This window comes from Vombatus ursinus, unplaced genomic scaffold (genome assembly GCF_900497805.2).
Source record: "Vombatus ursinus unplaced genomic scaffold, bare-nosed wombat genome assembly UNPS02014810.1, whole genome shotgun sequence".
NCBI lineage: Eukaryota > Metazoa > Chordata > Mammalia > Diprotodontia > Vombatidae > Vombatus > Vombatus ursinus.
Window position 1 is genome coordinate 6,526,119 of NW_020954588.1, and position 14,411 is coordinate 6,540,529.

General features: G+C 38.9%; 1 protein-coding gene across 2 annotated transcripts in view; it reads left to right on the plus strand.

Moving 5' to 3' along the window:
* Window positions 1-14,411, plus strand: part of RASA2 (RAS p21 protein activator 2) — a 152,386-nt gene that overhangs the window by 64,626 nt on the left and 73,349 nt on the right. The window lies entirely within an intron of this gene.

Below are 14,411 nucleotides of genomic sequence, written 5' to 3' on the forward strand. Positions count from 1 at the left end.
TTGGTAGTTGCTCAGCCATGCATTGCCTGCAGAAATCACAAAGTCCCTGGTTTACAGTTTAGCTTAGACAATACAATTCATATCTAAAATGCATTAGGTGAAAAAATAAAATAAAATGCATTAGGTGAAAAAACATTTATAAATACCTACATTTCTGGATCTAGATGGTTCCTGTATGTCCACTGAATGCTTTCTATTGAAAGGAATAAGAAAGTGTTGAGTTAATTGAATACCTAAAAGGAAAAGTAGCAGGTATCAACAGAGCATCTAAAAATCAGAAAACAAGATTTAAACTGAGCTTAGAATAATAGTTCCCAAATTGGGTCTCAGGACCGACGGGAAAGTTGAAATTTGCAGAACTCCCAATAACTTGTTGGTGGCAACAGTGGTAACTGGTCAGTATGAAGATGAGCAGCTAATTCTACTTCCTTTACTCTCCTTGTGGGTGCCCTTTAACCTTATTTTTAATGTTCTAAAGCATCTCAGAGCTTAGTACAACTAATATGTGGTCGAGGCACCTATAAATCTCCCACCTTCCCTACTTTCCTTTCTAAATCCACTTTCCCCCTTTCCTTTCCTTCTCCCTCCCCTCTCCTTTCCTTCATTCTCTCATTACCTCTTGTTTTGTCCTGTTCTTAATCTTCCCTTTCCCCTCCTTCTTTCCTTTCTTCATCTTCCCCCTCTGCTGCTTCCCGTCATCTTCCCTTTCCTCATCATCCCCCTCCCCATCTTTCCTTTCCCCCTTCTTCCTCTTTTATCCCTTTCCCCTCCTTTTCTTCCCTCTTCCCCATCAATCTTCCTTCATCCTTCCCTACCCCTTCCCTTCTTTCCTCCTCAATCCTTCCTTTCTCTCCTTTCCTCCTTTATTTCTCTCTTTTTTAACAAATAGGATAGTGTCCACTTTTGTATTTTTCTCTTTGGTCTATTATATACCGCAAGTAGAAGAAAACAAAAGTGACTCAATTCTATCCCCTTTTCTCCCTCTGCCCACCTTTCCCCTCTCCAATTCTATCCTCCTTTCTTCCCTCACAAATGTGAAAATAAGATATTCTTTCTACACGGCATCAAAAGAAATCTTCAGGTCATTTAAACTAAGAATATGGAAAAATTTTCCTAAGGAACTTGGGCTTCTGGCAGATGACAGACAGGATTTACATTCAGAAAATCTGAACCCAGAACTCTTATTGCTGTGACTTAATATTTCCTCACTAACAAGCTTATCTTGAATTTCTGGATCTCATTACAAGGTATGATCCAGAAATTTGACTGTTTTGTAGTTTTTTTGTAATGATTTTTGTCATAACTGTTTAAACTAGTATGAAGAAAGAATTGTAGTATATTAGTTGTTGTTGTTTAGTCTCATTTGACTCTGTGAACCTATGGAGCATAGTACGCCAGGCCCTTCTATCCTCCACTATCTCTCAGAGTTTGTCCAGATTCATGTTCACTGTTTCCATGACACTGTGTGTCCATCTCATCTTCTGCCATCTCCTTTGCCTTTTCCTTTCAGTCTTTCCCAACATCAGGGTCTCTTCCAATGAGTTCCATCTTCTTATTATGTGGCCAAAGTATTTAAGCTTCAGCTTCAGGAGTTGACCTTCCAGGAAATAGCCTGAATTAATTTCTTAAAAGTATTGACTTGATTTTTAACTTTACAATACAATTTACAGGTTTACTTTTACTTGATCTCCTGGCTGTCCAAGGCACTCTCAAAAGTCTTCTCCAGCACCACAATTTAAAAGTATCGATTTTGCAGCACTCAACTTTCCTTGAGAGTCCAACTCTCACAGTCATGCGTTGCTACTGGAAAAACCGTAACTTTGACTATCTGTCAGCAAGGTGATGTCTCTGCTTTTTAGTATGCTGTCCAGATTTGCCATAGCTTTCCTTCCAAGGAGTGGAGCAAATGTCTTTTGATATCATGGTTATATTTGCCATCTGCAGTGATCTTTCAGCCAAGAATATAAAATCTGACACACCTTCCATTTCTTCTCTCTCTCTTTGCTAGGAAGCAATGGGACCAGTTGCTAGGATCTTACATTTTTTTTTTATTTTAAGCTTCAAGGTAGCTTTTACACTCTCGTCTTTCATCCTCTTCAAGAGGCTTCTTCCATCAGAGTGGTATTGTCTGCATATCTGAGATTCTTAATGTTTCTCCTGGCAATTCTAAGTTTAGATTAATTAATTCCAGCTTTAGATTCATCCAGCCTGGCATTTTGCATGATGTACTATGTAAATACATATGGTGACAATATACAGCCTTGTTATCAGTTGTTCCATGTTTGGTTCTAACTGTTGCTTCTTAGCATGTGTTGCTTCTTGGCCTGAGTACAGTTTCCTTGAGAGACAAATCATGATCTGGTACTCCCATCTCTTTGAGGACTTTCTACATTTTGTTGTGATCCATGCAAAGACTTTGGTATAGTCAGCAAAGCAGAAGTAGATGTTTTTCTCTAACTCCTTTGCTTTTTCCATAATCCAGTGAATGTTGAAGTTTTAGTCTCTAGTTCCTCTGCCTCTTTGAAAACCAGCCTGCTCTTCTGGTAGTTTTTGGTTCACGTATTGCTGAAGTCCAGCTTTCAGAATTGTAAGCATAATGCTGTTAGTGTGTGAAATGAGCACAATTGTTCTGTAATTTGAGCATTCCTTGGCATCATTGATCTTTAGGATTGGGATATATACTGATCTTTTCCAATCTAGTGGCCACTGTTGAGTTTTCCAAATTTACTGGCATATTAAGGGAGCACTTTAACAGCATCATCTTTTAGGATTTTATATAGTTCAGCTGGAATTCCATTGTATATTCGTATGTTATGTCAATTTTTACAGTGTCAGCTCAAAACACAATGAATATAGGACACTGTTTTTGCACATCAAGCATCAATAGAGAGAGAAAAGCATTTTACATCGTGCCAAGGACGGAAGAAAAATGGCTAATAATGAGTTGATAGCAAGCATTTATTAAGTGTCAGACTACTATGTGTCAGAGACTGTGCTAAGCATCATGGATACAAAGACAGAAGGGGAGAAGTGGCAGTATTCAGGTGAGCATGGACACAGGTGAGTGTCAATAGAATGTGTTCAAAATGAACACAAGCCAGTTTGGGGAAGGGACCAGGAAAGACTTCAGGAGGAATCCATTGTGGCTAGAGGATGCAGTGTAAGGTGGGGAGCAAACTATTCGAAGGACAGGAAGGAACCAATCATGAAGAGCTTTATATGCCAGATGAAGGAATTTATATTCTATGTTTGAGTTAATAGTTCTCCTCTAGAGATTGTTGAGTAGGGGTGTGGTATGATCAGTCCTGTGCTTTAGGAAAATCACTTTGGCAGCAGGTAGAGGATGGATTGGAGTGGAGAGCGACTTGAGGCAGGGAGACCAATCAGAAGGCTATTAAAATAAACCAGACAAGAGGTCCTGAGATCTTCTAGCATGGTGGCCACTGTTGGAATGGAGAGGGAGTGGTTCAGTGCAGCGTTGTTGTGGGGAGAGAAATAGTGAGATGTAGCAGCAGATTGGATGGGCCAGGTCAGTCAGAATGAAGAGTCAGAGATGGCACAGGTGTTGTGAACCTTGGTAACTAGAAGTGTGACAGTGGTGGCCTCAGCAGTAATGGGGGAGTGTTTGGCAGGAAGGAGAATGAGTTCTGTTTTGCACAAATAGAGTTTGAAATGCCTACAGGGCATTCAGTTTTAAATGTCTAACGGGCAGCATGACAAATAATGCTGTAGTGAAAAATTGAAGTCACCTGGCCCAGATGAACTACTACAGGTACCATAAAGCTCATGGATGAGACTGCTGAACCGCTGGTGATGATCTTTGAAATCATGGAGAACAAGAGAACTACCACAGGATAGGAGAAGAGTAAATGCCTCAGTTTTTAAGGGGGGAAAGAACAGAGAAGAAAATGGAGGCAGTAATTATAGACCAATAAGGTTGACTTTGATTCCTCTGGAAATTTTATAATGTGTTTTTAAAGAGATAGTGAACAGCTGAAAAAATGACTGAGCAACAGATAATGTCAGTTCCCTCCCTGCCTTTTTTTAGTGGAGAATAGTGTAGATAACAGTTTATCTAGATTTTAGCCAAAAATTTTGGTTAAGGTATTTCTTGCAATTATGGAGTGAGATGTAGAGTATACAGCAGTACAATTAAATAGCTTCAAAACTGTTGGAAAGAGTAGGACTATGCAAAGAGGTCTCCACTCAGGTGGCCTAGAAGTATTTGACGTTGTTTTGTTTAAAATTGTTATCAGTGATTTAGATATACCCTTAGTTTTACAGATGACAGCCCAGGAAAGTTAGCTAATGCATTGATGACATTTAGAATCCAGAAAGATCTTGGTAGGCTTAGGAAACTAGGTTGAATCTTCTAAAATGAAATTTAATAGGAATACCTGTAAAGTCATACTTATTTTCAAGAAGTTATCTGTGGTAGAGGCATGGTTGGATGCAGTTTGTCTGAAAAACAGCCAGAGGTTTTAGTGTACTGTAAACCCGGCCTTTTGGGGGGGGGGTGTGGCCACATCATGATCCAAAAAAAAGGCTAATACAATCTTGAGTTTCTTTAAGACAGATGATAGTGGCCAGATCTAAAGAAGTGATGGTCTTGCTGTACTCACTGTCCTGGTCAGAACCATACCTGGAGTATTATATTAAATTTTGACTACCACATTTTAAGAAGGACTTTGATAAGCTGGATAAAGTCCAAAAGAAAGCAGCCAAAATTATGAAAGCTCTCAGTCTGTGCCATATGAGAGTTAGTTAAAGACAGGAGATGTTTGTTTATCCTGTTGAAGAGAACCCTAGTGGGTGGGTGGGGACCATGGCAGCTGACTTTGGGTACTTAAAGGGCCATGTGGAAGAAGGGTTGGCCCCAGACAGGGAGGAACTGGGGGCCATGAGTAGAAGGTGCAACAAGGCACATTTAGGTATGGAGGGAAGAACTCGGAACAGAGCTCTCAGAAACTGGAATGAGCTCTCAGCGTTGTGGGCTCCTCCTCACTGCAGGTCTTGAAGGATTTTGAGAACTTGTCACTCGTGTTGTGACGAGAAGTCTTTTCAGGTACGAGTTCTCAGGGGTCCCTTCTAACTCTGAAACAGGATCATCAAGGTGGGAGGAAGTTCTTGAGTCCATGTTCATTTACTTGGCATTTTTGTGCTAAATTTTGTCCATTTTGTCTCGTGGAGTTCCCCATCTTCCTTTAAGATGCAGCACAAGCACCATCTGCTGCAGGAAGCCTTACCTGATCCCCCCAACTGCAAGTTCCTTTAGTCCTTCACTACCTTAGATTTCACTGCTTTGATTTATGATGAATATACTTATGTGTCTGCTTGTGTCCTTCATTAGCTTTTAAGCTTCTCATGAATAGTGATTATTTCTACCTCTGTACCTTTGTATTTATATCCTTAGCACCTAGAATGGAGTATATAAATGCAACTAAAAATAGTGAAGTAATTTTGATTAAAGAAAATATTCATTTAATTAATAGTAAGGGTGACACTCAATATCAATATTTTAAAACCAAAGGACTTTTTTTTGGAAAGGTGCATAATAGAATAGAAAATGGTGAAAAGAAGTTATTGTTAGGTTTAATTTTGCATTGGATTTGTATGTTTCGGCCATTTTATTTTTCAACTATACCTCTGATTTTTATAACTTATATAAGTATTTGGGCAGTCTTTTCTTGGAAAAAGCTGACATAATTGTATAGATACCGATTTTATTAAACCAAGAGTAAGTGATCAGTAAGTAGTGTTTGCATTCCTAATTGGGAAAGATGAAGCAATAGACTGGAATAAGTCATGTAACTTGGCTTAAAGATAATTAGATATTTTTAGTAATCAGTGGTGGCTATTAAGTTGGCATCCAGGAGCTTTATGTTTTATTAAATGTGTACTAACATGTGTCAGCATCCGGTGTTTTAACCTTCTGACTCTCTTCTGGTATTACACAGTTGTTATGTTCGTATAAGGTTTGGCAAATATTTTCTTGATGTACCTGGGAGGAGTGTCTAGTGACCGTGTACAACAGCACTGGCAGAAGTCCAGTCTGGCTGGAATTTTTTTTCCTTTGTGTGAAGGAATTTTTATTTGTGAAATCATATTAACCTCAAATTTTTCATTTTTATTGATCTTTTGTTTTCACATTGCCTTAATTTCCAAATTTGTTCCTCCTCCCTCCCTTGCCTGGAAAGTTAGGACGTTTAACAAGGAATAAAAAGAAAGAAGGAAAGGTAAAGCAGGAGTAGAGAAACAGTTCAGCAAAACTGGAGCAGTGTATCAGCCCAGGGCTGACAGTGTGTGGGGTGGGATGTCACTCACTCTGCAAGCCATTGAGGGGGGAAGGGTCATGTTCTTTTTCTTTATTGGAGGCTAAGCCAGTTTGTTACATTTGCCCAGCATTCATTTTCTTTTTTTGTCTTTGCCATTTATGTTCTTAGAGTTGTTATTATATTACTTCTGAGGGCATTGCCGTCCTTCTATTCCCTAGGCTCAAAACCTAGAAGTCAGACTAGACTGCTCACTTTCTCTCACTCCCTACCTGTATCCAAACTGCTGCCAAAGCCTGTCAATTTTACCTCCCTAACATCTCTCACATAGGTTCCCTTCTCTCCACTGATGCTGCTAGCACCCATCACCCACCTGGACTACTGCAAAAGTCTGCTTGTTGGTCTCCCTGCTTCAACTCTCTTCCCCAGTCTAGTCTGTCCTCCACACAGTTGTCAAAATGACCTTCCTAAAGTCAGGTCTGACTGTGTCACGCCACTACTCAGTAAATTCCAGTGGCTCTCTGTCACCTCTAAGAACAAAGATAAATTCCTCTGTTTGGCATGCGAAGCTCTTCAATCACCTGGTGCCCCTCCCCACCACCACCACCACCACTACTACCATCACCATCACCATGTATTCTGTGATCCAGTGATACTAGCTAGCCTCTTTGTGTTCCTGAAATAAGAATATCCATCTCCTAACTCCCAAGCATTTTCATTGGCTGTCCTCCACACATGGAATTCTCTCCCTCCTCTCTGCTTCCTGACTTCCCCTGCTTCCCTGGCTTCCTTCGAGTCCCAGCTAAAATCCCACCTTTAACAGGAAACCTTTCTCAGTCTGCCTTGATTCTAGTGCCTTCCTACTGTTGATTATCTTTAATTTATCTCATATGTGTGTGTATGTGTATATATTTATGTCTTGTACATAGTTTTTTGCATAGTGTCCCCCATTAGACTGAGCTTCTTAAAATCAGGAACTGTCTTTTATCTTTCTTTTTATTCTGAGTGCTTAGCACATAGTAGGTGCTTAATTGATGTTTATTGACTGACTGACAAGTGATCACATGCTTCTGAATTCCTGTTCCTTGTTTCTTGCAGCACAGTAATATTCTATTATATTCATGTGCCACTGTCAACAGTCAATAAACATCTATTAAGGCCTACTATGTAAGTAACAGGCACTTTGCTAAATACTAGGGCTCCAAATATGAAAAGAGAAAGTTCCTTCCCTCAAGAAGCTTGCAATCTGATAGAGGAAGACAAAATACAAAAGGAAGCTGAAAATGGCAAGGGGGTGGGGGAGAAATGCCCGTGGGGCCTTGATAGAGAAGACCCAGAATCGTGCCTCTAGGTGAGAAATGAGATGTGTCAGAGCTGAGCTCTCTCCTTAAATGGAGGTTTGGAGCCTTACCCTGCAGTCAGAGAGACAGAGGGTAATGATGAGGTGGAGTACACCAAGGCTGATGAGATCTTACAGGATGATGAGGTTCTCCCTATAATGAGCTTCCTATTTATTTAGTCATTCTCCATTTGATGGGCATTGATTTTATGTCCAGTTCTTTGCAACCACAAAAAGTGTTGCTGTATGTATATTTTTTCTTTTTTTTCTTTTAGGTAATTGGGGTTAAGTGACTTGCCCAGGGTCACACAGCTAGTAAGTGCTGTATATATTTTGGTGTATATAGATTGAGCCAGATGGCCTTCAAGGTCTCTTCCATTTCTCAAATTCTGTAATTTTCTAATATGGTAACTTGAGAGGGAAACATGGTTTCAGGAATTCTATCAGAGCACTAGACCTGGAGTCAGGAAGACCTGAGTTCAAATTCAGCTTCAGAGACTTCCTAGCCTTGTGACCTTGGCCAAGTCCCTTAACTTCTGTTTGTCTCAGTTTTCTCAGCTGTAAAGTTGGGATAATAATAGCACCTACTTCCCAGGGTTGTTGAGATGATCAGATGAGATCTTTGTAAAACTCTTTAACATTGGCACATAGCAGGTACCATCTAAGTATTGGTGGTGGTGGTGGTGAATTATCTTTAGCATCAACTGATTTTCCAAATTTCTTCTATATGAAGAAATTAGTAAGTTATAAGTTAGATAAATTTAAACTTATCTTTGAAATGATTTATTACAGATAAAGTAAATAATTATTGATTCCATTATAGAAACCACCAGTGCTACACATTCAGACAAAATAAGAATAGGTATTAGTTGGCCTGTAAAGTAAACTAATCTACTTAACTCATTTAAAAGTTTTATTAGCAATTCCACTGATGTTTTCTACAACCAGAGCAAACCAGAGTAAAATATTTTTCAAAATTTTTATTATACATGAGCAATTTTTATATAAACCTTCTCAAGAGATCCTTTGAAATATGAAGGATTCACTTACATTCTCAGCCCATTTTTTAAATTTGCTATGGTCTTTGTTTTACTTTTATATACATCTACTGGGCAACTATGGACTTAGTATAAGGGATCAGCTTAAGTCACCTATCAACTTTTCCTTCAGATCATCTCTTAAAAATCTGGTATATTTAAATCTTACAGTAGCTGTTTAATTATGCCTTATAATTTTCAAGAAGTTATTAAGGTATATTTTAGCTTGATATAAGGAAAAACTTTCTAACCAGTGGCACTCCAAAAGGCATAGTTTCTCTGACAGTGATGGGTTCCTCTTCACCAAAAGTCTTACATGCTCTGTGACTGTTGGAAGTGTTGTAAAAGGTTATTCTTAGTCAGGTCTGAGTCAGACCAGATAGCTTCTGAGGCCCCTTCCAACCCCCTTTTATTATTACCTTCTCTTTCACTTCCCATTCTTCTCATTTCCCCTGTTAGAACCTTATTTTCTGTATTTCCATTCATTTCTGTTTTGCACAACTCACTATGCTAGGCATTGAGCAAAGATAAAATGGAGTCCCTGCCCACAAAGACCTTACATTCTGATGGAGGGGGGGAGATAAGACGTGACTACAATACAAACAAAATGTGCTGAGAGCGGAGAATAGGTCCAGATGCAGCACCATAAAAATTTGAGGAAGTAGAGAGCGCTTCCAGAGTTCATAGAGGAGCTAGTACCTGAGTTGCGCTTTTAAGAAAGGGAAGGGCTTTCAGAAGTTGGAAACGAGGTTGAAGGTGGGAGTCATTTCCAGGATCACGGAGGATTGTACAGACAAAGATATGAAGACGAGAGAGAGCAGGGTAAGAGCAGGGACTGGTGAGGAGTCCATTTAGATTACTGGAATAGAGAGTACTTAAAGGAAAGTAATAGTAACATTTTACCCATAGGAGTAGTATAGTCCAATATCCATATTTTACAGATGAGGAAACTGAGACCCAGCAAGATTGAATGACTTGGTCAAGGCTACAACGTAGTAGATAGTAAAGCTCCTGGGATGCAGCCTGGCTCCTCTTGCTTCAGATTCAGTACCCTGCCCTTTGAGGGGCAGGTCCCTTGAGTCCCAGATATCACGGTATGGTTAATGTGTTGGGGTAAGTGAGGGTGTATCTTTAACCTGAGAGCAGACAGTGAGGGCAGGGCGTGTATAAAATAGGAGCAGAGATTAGGGGGCTGTAAGTCATATCCATTCTATGGGGAAAAAATGGGACTTATTGGGTATAGTGGATCAGTTTGTCCTTCATCAGTCTCTCTCCAAGTTCCATCTTCTTAAGTGGTGGAACAGTTAAGTTAGTGAACAGAAGCTATTGGCCCCAGATACTTGGACTGTCTTATCTTGTATGGCTTCATCCTGTTTGATTGGCCAGCTTCTGACTTACTATTATGATCTCTGCGGCACAGTTGTGGGTGGTTTCCTTCCTAACAGAGCCATTTAAGTTGGAGGCAGATTGTAGAGGACCTTGAATACTAGGGGAAGTCATTCTGTATTAATTTTAGAATATAAGATTTTATACTAACAGCTACATGCTTAAGCAACCTTAAGGCTTTCATCTAATGCAGATGAAGAAACTGAAACCCCCATAAGGCAAAGTCATGTGCCAAAGTCACATAATTAATTAGTGACAACACCACAGCTCGAACACAGTCTCTTGATTATCAAGATAGCACTTAAACTGCTATATAAAATCAGCATCCGTCCAGTATGATCCCACTCACACATGAAAGGAATCGTACTACGATACGACTGACTAGTACTCTTTGGCTTCTGCTTAAAGACCTTCAGGGTGAGGGAATCCACCGTCCCTCTAGTTAGCCCCAGTCCGTTTTGGGGCAGCTTCAATTGTTAGGAAGTTTTACCTGACATCAAGTCTAAGTTTGTCTCTTTGCAACTTCTGCTTATGGAAATTCTGACTACAGGGACCACATAGAACAAGTCTGATCTCTCCTCAACATGGCAGTCCTTCAAGAGACTTAAAGACAGCTATTATATCCCCTCTTGTCCCCTCACACCCCATTCTCCTTCAAGCTAAATAGTTTCAGTGCTATTAGTGATCCCCATGGACATCAGTCTCTTCATCATTCTTGTTTACCAGCCTGCACTCTGGACCTCCAGCTCAGGCTATGGGGCCTAGATCTGAACACAGTTCCTTTGGTGAAGGCAGAATGCAGGATGATAATTTGTTGCTTCCTGAAAAAGCTGTGCTTCTCTTAGTGTCGTTGAAGATTGAATGAGCAGACCACATAGCATAATGACTAGTGTGCCAGACTTTGTGTTAGGAAGACCTGGGTTTGAATTCTGCCTCAGACACTTACTAACTGTGTGATCCTGGGCAAGTCACTAAAACTTCCTAACCTGAGTGCCCTTATCTGTGGAACAGGGATGATGATAATAATAATAGCACCTACTTCACAGGATTGTTGTAAGTATCAAATAAGGTAATACATATAAAGATTTGCAGTCCTTAAAAGGTATGTAAATATTAGCTGCTATTTTTGTTGTTTTTGTTAGGGTTTTCTGGTTACATCACACTGCTGGCTCATGTTGGGTTTTCAGTCCATTATTTTTTCAGCTATTTTTCAGAAAAGCTGCTGTTTAACCATGCCTCTCTTATGCTGTATTTTAAGAATTTGGTTTTTTGTGTGTAAGATTTTAAATTTATCCCTATTGAATTTCATTTTATTTGATTCAACCCATTGCTTTAGCCTTTCAAGATCTTTTTGGATTCTCAGTTTGTTATTCAGTGTGTTAACTATTCTTCCCAGCAATAGATCATCTACAGATTTGATAAGAACGCTCTCTATACCTTTAAGTCACGGATAAAGATATTAAACAGCATGAGGTCAAGTGTAGATCCTTGGACCCAGAGATCTTCCATTGGAAACCTCCTGCCACAGTCATGTTGATCTGTAGTTGTTCCCCCATCCATACTCACTGATATGTGGGAGAAAGAGCTCCCATCTGGTGGTGTGCTGAGCTCATGGAGTAAACCATGATAATTATCTTGAGTCCATCTAGTTAATTGTATTGCCATCTAGTCTAGCACTTATAAGACTATAAAGTAATATGTCAATGCATGTAGCTGTTGATAATAAATATGTACATCAGTATGTCAGGGATCTATAATTTCGTCAGCATGGGCACCCCTTTAGCTCCCTATCCCTGATGACGTTTTAGATAGTCTTTAAGGCCATCACCCCATAACCAACTCAGTAATGAGCCTCCCTGAACCCAGCGAAGTTGGTTCTCACACTACAGACACAATAGTCTTTTCCCCTTGGTGTAGTACCTTCCAGAACTAGTGTTCTACTGGCAGATCCTTAGAGAACCCAGAGTCACTTACAGACCAGGTTGAGACACTCAAGCAATATGGACAGACACACATGGTTCATATATGCAATGTATAAAATTCAAGTACATACATATGTATATATGTACTATGAGGATATGTATCTGATGGCTAATCTCAGCGCATGTCATTTTAATTTCTGTTACCTCAGGGACTTGTTCTTTTGTAGACAGGCAATGCCAGATGCCTTGAGGCAGACCTCTCAAAAAGTCCTTCTATTTTTGTCTTATTCTTTCCTATGTTGGCCATGTTCAACCCCTCCTTCTGTCCTCTGAGAACTATAGAGGCTAGCCCTTTGCTGGGTTGGAAATTCATTTTATAACTGCCTTCACTGTACCAGTACTGTACTGACTCAGGCCTCCCACATCCAGCCTTATCCCCTGTTTCCTTTAGAATAACATCAACTTTTAGAGGTCATGAAGAGGCCATTTTAGGGTTATGGAATGAGGGGCGAAGCTTCAAGGAAAGTACCTTCTTGGGAATATCATGATAACATAAACTTTTTTTTTGGTAATGCTATTAAGTACTTAGTAATACAACTATAAGGCAAAAGAGGTTTTGCTGTTCAATGAAAGTAAGCAACAGAATACAATGGAACAAGCACTACCTTTGGACTCTTAAGACTTGAGTAAAACTCCGCCTCTGAAGCTTCATACTTGTATGACCTCAGGCAACTCAGTTTCTTCATCTGTAAAACAAGAGGTTTGGATGACAGCTGAAGCATCATGCTTTAAATCCATGATCTGTGGAAATGCCAAAAACCCCAGCAAGGCCCAATTCTAGGAGGGAAAATTCAGGATGATTTAGAAAATAATATTCTATTCAAGTCTGAGATAAAATCAAAATAAGATTAAGCAACTATTGAAAGTAAAGATCAGTAAGATAACTAGATGATTACATTTTTGAAAATCCTGCTCTCATACTATGTACTTGATTCTTAAAAATGATAAATTCATATATATATATATATATATATATATATATATATAAAATAAAATTGTATTTGTGCTTAGCTATTTGACAGCTACCATTATAATAAAAAGGCATATTTTTATGGAAAAAGCATACTGACCTTTTGGCTCAGTAACCTTGCCTATGAGAAATCTGGCTATGCAAACCATAAGGCCATTACTCAGTTTTAGCTATAGCACATAGCAGGAAATAAAAGAGATTAACAACAGCACATGTCGTCTAATTTTGTTGACAAATTTTTGGTGAAAAATGGAATACAGGAGTAAAATATAATTTTGTTTAAGATTTTGTTTAAGTCTCTTTAAAATTGAAAAGAGGGGCAGCTAGGTGGCGCAGTGGATAGAGCACTGGTCTTGAAGTCGGGAGGACCTGAGTTCAAATGTGGCCTCAGACCAAACACTTGACACTTACTAGCTATGTGACCCTGGGCAAGTCATTTAACTCCAATTGCCTAAAAAAATAAATAAATAAAAATAAAAATTTAAAATAAAATTAAAAAGAAACTTTGAATATAATAATCTGTGTTGATTAGAAATAATCATTTTCTTTTGTACCTTAGTACCTTTTAAGTTTTTCAAGTGTTCTCCTAATAGTTTTTCTTTATCATGCATGGACATGTTTTGTCCCCACTCCCTTGCCTTGACCAAGTCAGCTCACAATTAAGTTTTTCTAAAGATTAATGCCTAAAGAATGTGTTGTTAAGTTGTTAGTGGGAGTAATGAACATAGGAAGTTGAATCTGTTACAGCAACTAATGATCCTCAGCAAGATGTCATCTAAAGTCTTGTCTTTTTGTAGCCATAACACTACTTTACCTTTTAATTGTGAATTGACTGCTAATTTCAGAAAATTTTCCTCTGCATGCTTCCATACTCTTTGCATTAATTTATCAAGCATAAATGTATTTATTTGTTAAGATTGTATGAAAATGGGACCTGTCCAATGTGTGGGTTTGTTTTACTTGACTATACTTATTTGCCTTTATGGATCAAACATAAAAAGGCTTTTATTTGGAACAATTTAGAAGGGCTTTAATTTGGGGAGGGGAGAGTTGGAACAGAATGGAAGAAAATGATAGCAATAGTAAAAAACTGTAAGAAAAGAATGTTTTTAAAAATCTTTAAAAACATACTGAAGAAAGCAGGAGAAAATTCAAAAGGGGAGACAGACAAACAGGGCAGTATTGGAACTGTCATGTTACAGTTGAAATCCATCCAAAAACTCAAAGTTGCAACAAAAAAAAAAGAAATCTATCCAAAAACCAAGATGTACTTAGTAGAGTCCAATGTAGGCCCTTTTTCCTGTTCTTCATATAGAACGGTGTGCTTATTGATATTTGATAAGTTTATAACAATAAAAAAGAAAATTTAAACAAAAAGTGCTCCTGATTTGGGGGAGGGATATGGGAGAGGGACCTTTTCCCTTG